Below are 8020 nucleotides of genomic sequence, written 5' to 3' on the forward strand. Positions count from 1 at the left end.
GGTGAATGGGGTGGAGAAATCTGTAACTTTGTTCCCTTACCTATTAGCAATTACTCAACTCTGTTGTTATTAAATTCTTTGCCTCCATTATGTCCAAACTGCTTAACAGCATGCCCTTTTGTTTGAGCTTCATTTAAAAAAATTGTAAGTATATCACACACTTTGTTTCTGTGTTTCAGGGAAAAAATGGCAAAATTCTCTGAAATCATCTCTAAAAGACAAAAAAAACTTCTCCAACTGATTTAGTACTAACTGGTCCATTGACGTCTGTTGTTGTTGTTGTTGTCTTCAGTCCTGAGACTGGTTTGATGCACCTCTCCATGCTACTCTATCCTGTGCAAGCTCCTTCATCTCCCAGTACCTACTGCAACCTACATCCTTCTGAATCTGCTTAGTGTATTCATCTCTTGGTCTCCCTCTACGATTTTTACCCACCACGCTGCCTCCAATGCTAAATTTGCGATCCCTTGACGCCTCAGAACATGTCCTACCAACCGGTCCCTTCTTCTAGTCAAGTTGTGCCACAAACTCCTCTTCTCCCCAATTCTATTCAATACCTCCTCATTAGTTACGTGATCTACCCATCTATTCTTCAGCATTCTTCTGTAACACCACATTTCAAAAGCTTCTATTCTCTTCTTGTCCAAACTATTTATCGTCCATGTTTCACTTCCATACATGGCTACACTCCATACAAATACTTTCAGAAACGACTTCCTGACACTTAAATCTATACTCGATGTTAACAAATTTCTCTTCTTCAGAAACGCTTTCCTTGCCATTGCCAGTCTACATTTTATATCCTCTCTACTTTGACCATCATCAGTTATTTTGCTCCCCAAATAGCAAAACTCCTTTACTACTTTAAGTGTCTCATTTCCTAATCTAATTCTCTCAGCATTATCCGACTTAATTTGACTACATTCCATTATCCTCGTTTTGCGTTTGTTATATTCATTGACGTCTACATGGATTATTTCTGCATCAACTCTGAATTGACATCTGTGTGGATTAATTCTGCATCAACTCTGAAGTGGTTTGCTCATTGTTTGAATGGTATTCTGTGCACCTTTCCTAATGCATAACCATCACAAAATTCATTCTTACAACCTCCTATACTCATATTAAATTTCTTCGAGATGTTCTTGACTTGTTGTTTATGCACCTGAAATGTTTCAGATAGTGTCACTAAGTTCACTTGACAACTCAACATGTGTATTCAACACATACAGCCCACAGCCTGTCATCACAATGTTGCCGCTAGCTTTTTCCTGAAACCTAATAATTTTACAATCAAATGTTACACTATAGCCATTACATGCAGCTCCTCTGACTGATAATAAGTAAACACTTGCATCAGGCACATAAAAAACATTTTCCATTCTAGCACTTTACTATTCATTGTTTCATCTAGTTTCAACATAAACTGTTCCTTGACAAAATGTATGCACATTAGTACCCTTTTTCAAAATGAAACATCAAACTCTCTGTACAAAATGAAGTAGTTTATTCAGAGTGCTGTGCTTTTTGTAACACCACTGTGACAATACCATTTATTTGTATCAATGTAGTCCCCAACAGATGCATCCAAGGTGCATGGAATAAATACCCCGTTTCCACTCACCTTACCGTCTCATCGTGCATCACTGCAGTCATGAGTGTTCTGTGGACCCTCCGCTGCCCAGTGACCTAGCTCTTTACATTAATTGACAGAGATTTTTCCTTTGTTTGCTTTTTTGACATCTTCAGATGCCAGTTACATTTTTTCCCTTATTCTTTTTTTTTTCCTTTTCCACATGTTAGAAATGACAAATTCAGCTTTTTCTATTATACTCTGTTTACACAATTCAGTATCACAAAATTTTTCAATAAGTAAATTCAGACTCTGATTATCCGACGGTATTGTGTTCTAGAGATCTTTAAAATTTTCACACTTCTTACCCAGTGTAAATAAAATTTGATATTTAATATTCTTCCGCACAGCATATTTTCTCTTCGTTTTGTTTATTCCTCATTGAGATCTACAAATAACTTTTGGAAATCAGCTACACTTGCACTAAGTGTAGGTACATGGTGAAAGACCCCTCGGATATGGCAAAGTTAAAAATGTATTAAAAAATGAAGCAACGTTAATGACAGAATTGAAGACCGACCATAAGTGTCGGCAAAGACATTAATTATGAATGCACAGTAAGGCGCAGGTAAATGAACAAAAAACATCATTCATTTTTTTGTATGATTTTATCTCACTCTCTCGTATGTAGAAGGATGGTTAAGATGTATTGCTTGGAGTATGACATGCTAAGAGTGTTTTGTATTATATGTGATTCTAAATAAGAGAAGACTTAATAACCGTACTATGCATTTTTATTGAAGTGAAGTGGAGCCAAGTTGGGAGGAATTTCCTTCATGCTTTATATCACCTTGAGAAGCACTGGTGTTCCCTGGAATTGGCTGCCTGCATCTACAATTGAAATGTAGGAAAGGAAGTCCTCAGTCATATTTTCGCAAGTTTAACAAGAAGTAGTTTTCAGAAGACAACAAATATAATTAAAATATATATAGTGAGGGGGAAAAAAAAAAAAAAAAAAAAAAAAAAAAAAAAAAAAAAAAAAAAAAAAAAAAAAACAGAAGGTAAAGTGAATTAACAATAGCACAATTTCGTACACACAAAACAGTTAATAATACAGCACCTGTACTATCCTTTAAATTTTCCATTTAATTATATGTATATATCCTTTTTTTATTATTATAATACAACTGGTGACCTAAGTGTCACGACTTCAGGACACCGGTTGTAAGTAAGATTTGTTAACTATTGTTATAGTAAGAAATTTCTATGATATTGTCATTACTCATACAAACTAATTGTCTGTATTTTCTGTTTGCATGAATCACAATGGGGAGCAAGTAAAGCAAAAGGCAAAGGTTGAGGAGAAAATTTTTGGAAAGAAATAAGACTTGGTCACGTAAAAATTTCCATAGTAAACTTTTTTGTTAAGCGCAGCAAAGTTAGGATGGCTACACAATTTGCTTGCATGGTTACGTTTTGATTTGATTTGATTTGATTTGATTTTGACAGGGAAGCTAAAACAGCTTTGCTCTAACACATACTGCCCGCACCAAAACCGAGTTTATTGCACGGTATCTCTCCCTGTATATCTAGTAAAGCCAACCAATGCTCTTAAATAGTGCAAGGAGCCCCTTTACCAGTTTTTTGTTACACACAATTTATTCAGGTCTAGCTGTCCCGAAGTTTCTGTATCTTTCACTCTCCAATGCATTCGAAGAGTAGGTGTGATGCAGTTTCTTCACCGTCATCACAGATCCTACATTTAGGGTCTTCTTCTGTTATACCCATTGTGTGTAGGTGTTTTTTGAAATTCCCATGGGCGTTCATCAGTCCAGTCAGAGTTTAACTTCTTTCCTGTTCAATCCCAGGATTACAGAGCTTCTTTTAAAACAAAACAAGTCTTAGGTATCATTACCTTACCATGTTTTTGTTTATGGACCTAGGTCCAGTATTCTACGTCCTGTTTCCTAAGCCAGCTCCGTAGTTCTAGTTTGATCACAGCCTTGGTGATTGTCAGGACAGGTTCTGGTCCAATACATGGAGTCATTGCCCCCATCCTGGACAATCTGTCTGCTTGTTCATTGCCACAGATCCCTGAGTGGTCGGGTTCACTCTATTCCTATTGCCTAGCTCCACCAGAGCCCAGTCCTTGTAGCACCTACGCATATTCTCCTCCACACATGCCCCAATTGCAGTGATTTAAGCTTGGAATACCGATACCAGTTTTCTTAGAGAAATGATGCCATCCAGCCTTGGCTGAGCCCCGTACACTGCTCCCCCAACGCCTTGGTCTGATTTCAACCCAAACAATGTCCTCCGTACCGTGTCGAATTGTTTTTTCGCACTCCTCCCTGCTTCCAATTATTATATTGTAAGGCTTGTTGAAGCAGTTGGGGGTTGTTATATAGTTGACTGGCATTTCCCCAGCCATTCGTATATTTACCTCACTCACTACTTAGTGTGTGACTCTGGGTATCCCAATAAGGTCCAGTTTTTACCAGTTTTAAGTCTGTATGTCCCGGCAGCTGCCTCCATCTTGACCCAAAGGTGTAGTGGAGGCATGTCCAGCATGGCTTCCATCCCAGCAGTTGGTGTGCTGCTAATTCTGCCTGTTATGGCTACGCAGGCCAGTCTCTGCACCTTATCAAGTTCCTTAGCTGCAACCCACTGTTCTACCTCATCCCACCACACTTCGGCCCCCTAGGAAATCCGAGGTCTAACCACTGTGGTGTATATCCAGTGCATACCTCTGGGGTTTAGGCCCCAGTTTTTACCATAAGCGCTTCTGGTACTCACTAGAGTACCTTTTGCCTTGGAGCAAATGCTATTAATGTGAGGGATTAATGTTAGTTTCTCTTCTAGGGTTATCCCTAGATATTTCACTATCCCCTTCACAGGTAGAGTTTCATCAAAGAGCTTTGGATTCCAACTTGAGTGCTGGATATGCCTCTTCATGAATGGCACAACAATCTTTTTAGATTAACTCTTAGATCCTGTTTAATGCATCAGTCTTGCACAATGTTCAATGCACTTTGTGCCAGATTTCTAACTGTGTCAGTAAATTTGACAAGTATTACTTTGACAAAGTCACCTGTGTATCCTATGATTACGCTTGGTAGCGCCTCTTTTGATATAGACAGAAAGCTTTTCCTCATTATTCCTTCCTTGAATTTTACTGTGGAAAATTTACAGGAAGTTTTCAGTGTGACATGCGTTGTCAGTAAAACATAAAGAATTGCAACACAATGGTTTGCGTGTCATAGTAGACGTAAAACAGGCTTTGACACTGCATAAATTACAATTATCAAGTATAATAATTAGCATACGAAATGTTTCCATTTTTTGTGAAATTTTTGCCGGCTGCAGTGGTCTAGCAGTTCTAGGCGCGCAGTCCGGAACCGTGCAACTGCTACGGTTGCAGGTTCGAATCCTGCCTCGGGCATGGATGTGTGTGATGTCCTCAGGTTAGTTAGGTTTAAGTAGTTCTAAGTCCTAGTTGGTTGGTTGGTTGGTTGTTTTGGGGAAGGAGACCAGACAGCGTGGTCATCGGTCTCATCGGATTAGGGAAGGATGGGGAAGGAAGTCGGCCGTGCCCTTTCAGAGGAACCATCCCGGCATTTGCCTGGAGTGATTTAGAGTTCTAAGTCCTAGGGGACTGATGACCACAGATGTTAAGTCCCATAGTGCTCAGAGCCATTTGTGAAATTTTTAGTTTTACATATTCATACAACATGGCAGAAAAATATATGACCTAATGGTATTTAATCGAATCTAAGCCGCACTCGAATCTAAGCCGCACCTGAAAAATGAGACTCGAAATCAAGGGAAAAAAAATTTTCCCGTATCTAAGCCGCACCTGAAATTTGAGACTCGAAATTCAAGGGGAGAGAAAAGTTTTAGGCCGCACCTCCAAATCGAAACAAAGTTGGGCCATTGTAATATGAGACACAATTTAGGTCGAATGAATGACGGTACAGCTATAGTAGTCTGGTTCGAGTCGTAAGCTTAGCAGTTAAGCTTTACTAGGTAGCCATTGCTATGCCTCAGGCGCTCCATCCATATATATGCAGGTACCCTTCCTTTTTCACGTGCTTCATCTGGTTTGAACTGATTGCTTATTTTTCTTTGATCTGATAAGTGCCGTTCTTTGTTATAGGTGTTTGCGTCACTCTAAACTGAAAATGCATTGCTGTACTGTGTCATGCATTGTTTGTCGCATTCTGATAATGAGCATTTACGACCTAACGCCACTCGCGGCATGGCTTGTGCACACTACCGCCGCTTACAACAATAATAAAAAAAAAGAGAGAGAGGAATCGTCTCATAAGCGAAACAATGGCAAGAGACTGCTGTTTGTTGTTACCATGGAGGTAAGAATAGAAGGAGACGCCGTGACGTCACAGCTGTGAAGCTATGTGAAGTCGAGGGTGGCCATCTCAATCCGACCAAAACATTGCTGCTGTAAGCTTGTGTGCATAGGCTTGTCGCTCGCTTTTGGAAGGATTTTGCGCTATTATGGTGACTTGTGTGGTGTTTGGATGTATGAATCGTTCTGATTGTGATGCGAAATCGAAGGGAATAACATTTCATGTGTAAGTTGTCTCGTTAAGTGTGATTTTACAACTTCATTGTGAATGAACGTGTGCTACATCGGTACTTGTACTATAGCGTGTTTTTCTCCTGTATGATTTTAGATTTCCTAAAAATGAAAGTCAGAAAGCTCTGTGGGAGAATGCCGTGAGGAGGAAGAATTGGCGTGCGTCTAAATGGAGCACTATATGTTCTCAGCATTTCCGAGAAGAGGACATAGACCGAACTTCCCTTTCAACAGTAAGGCTCCGAGAAAATGCTGTACCATCAGTTTTCCCTACACACCCAAAACATTTGCAAAAGGTATGTTAATTCAAAGAATTAAATTCTTAGTTTTCAAGTTCACGTTTCAGTATAATACGTACGTATCGTCAATAATCGAAGTGTTGAGCAACTCACTTTGTCTTCATCATGTACCAAATTAAAAGCTAACACTACATTAAGTGGCATAAAGTATAGGCCTAAACAGGACACTGTGTAGATTTGCCATTCTATGTACCGTATTTCAGTAAATATTGGTGGTAATGAACAGTGTTTCCCAGTAGTGTAACGTAACTGAAATGTCCCAGTACGTATTACAAACAAGATGTATTTACGGGGCTTTGGAGGGAGGGTATAGCTAACTTAGTTTTCAGTTTCTATTATTTAGTTTGTAATACACATTTATTACTGAATTAACAAAATCGTATCGTTTACATTGAAGGCTAGCTATTCATAATATTACATTAAAAACTATTTTTAATCAGAAGAAATGTGGAATTTCGCCTTTACGAGATTTTATTTTAAACAAAAACTTTGAAACAACCAATCTGATGACGTTACATGCGTATATGGTGCAATTAGCGACTGTAATACACACAGCGCTATATCACACTGGCAATATTTTGGTCAGAGTGTCATGGCAGCGAGCCACGCCCCCATGGCTTCAAAACGTAGTACGGCTGGGATATGTAGCGCCATCTCCCCTTATTCTTACCTCCATGGTTGTTACTTACACTGCTGATTTCTTTGATAATGATCAACAAGAACCAAATAATAGGCTGCGTATGATACAAGATGGTCTGAACGATAGTCTAGCGAAAATTTTTCTCCGTTTGAAAATCTTTGCAGTTGCCTCTTTAGTACATTAATTTATGCACAGAAATTAGTCATCTTAGATTTAAAAATCTAGTCAATTGCCGTGCTTCATTTCTGACCGTATCACTACTAGGCATAAGCATAATACGAATATAAACATGACATGATATGTATATTCTTCCGCATTTGCTGTTGTCTCACTCTAGTTTCGTAGTTTATTAGGCAGACAGGATTTAAATGAGAAAGCAGCACACACGAAAGAATACATGGCAAAATGTTTATATTCGTATTATTCTTATGGTGAAGAGAATACTGCATGTGATTCACAATTCATAAAAGTTCCTTTAACCAACCATCTCTTCTCACAGGTAGGAAAAAATTAAGAACGTAGAGTTGGCCATATTGACAAACATCCCAAACAGTTTTGCCAGTCGCATTTTCGTAGTACATTGAAATACTGCTACATTCGAAAATGAACAATATGGAATTTGTATTTACTTCGTTGGATGATGTATGAAAATGCAGTGGTCGAAACTCGGCGCGGAGAAAAAAAAGCTGGTCTTCCACCTTTTTTTAAATTTATTTACTGACGCAGAGGTTTTGGCGCCAGTATTTATCTTTGTGCCTGCAAAGCATGCCTGTGTAGCGCTACATATATTGGACAACAGAAGTTAGTTGTGGCGGCACCTACCAACATTTATCAGAACTTCCACTTACTTCGCACTCGATTCTAAGCCGCAGGCGGTTTTTTGAATTACAAAAACCGGAAAAAATGTGCGG

Source organism: Schistocerca cancellata, chromosome 3 (genome assembly GCF_023864275.1).
Source record: "Schistocerca cancellata isolate TAMUIC-IGC-003103 chromosome 3, iqSchCanc2.1, whole genome shotgun sequence".
NCBI classification, from domain to species: Eukaryota; Metazoa; Arthropoda; class Insecta; order Orthoptera; family Acrididae; genus Schistocerca; species Schistocerca cancellata.